The sequence below is a fragment of the Benincasa hispida genome, chromosome 5 (genome assembly GCF_027475165.1).
Source record: "Benincasa hispida cultivar pf3 chromosome 5, pf3_genome.v1.1, whole genome shotgun sequence".
Lineage (NCBI taxonomy): Eukaryota > Viridiplantae > Streptophyta > Magnoliopsida > Cucurbitales > Cucurbitaceae > Benincasa > Benincasa hispida.
The window spans coordinates 61142501-61142782 of record NC_143482.1 but is presented as its reverse complement, the minus strand read 5'-3'; positions in this window follow the sequence as shown (position 1 = coordinate 61142782).

Sequence of the window (282 nt, the reverse complement as noted above, 5' to 3'; positions counted from 1 at the left end):
AGGTGAGAAGAAATGCATGCGTGGGGAGAGTGCTCACAAAGCCAAACCCAAAATCAATGCAAAGAAAGAAAGAAAAAAGAAAAAAAAAATTGAATTTGGATAGAAGAGTTGCGTGTGTGGGTCTCCAATGTTGAATAGGAAAGCCAAAGCAATTCTTTTTTCTGACTTAAAAAAAGTATGTTTTGATTTTTCTCATATCAAATCTCTTTCATGGGGGCCTCACCCTCAACACCCAACACTCTTCCTAGCTACCATTCTCTTCTTCATTCTCTTTTTTCACAT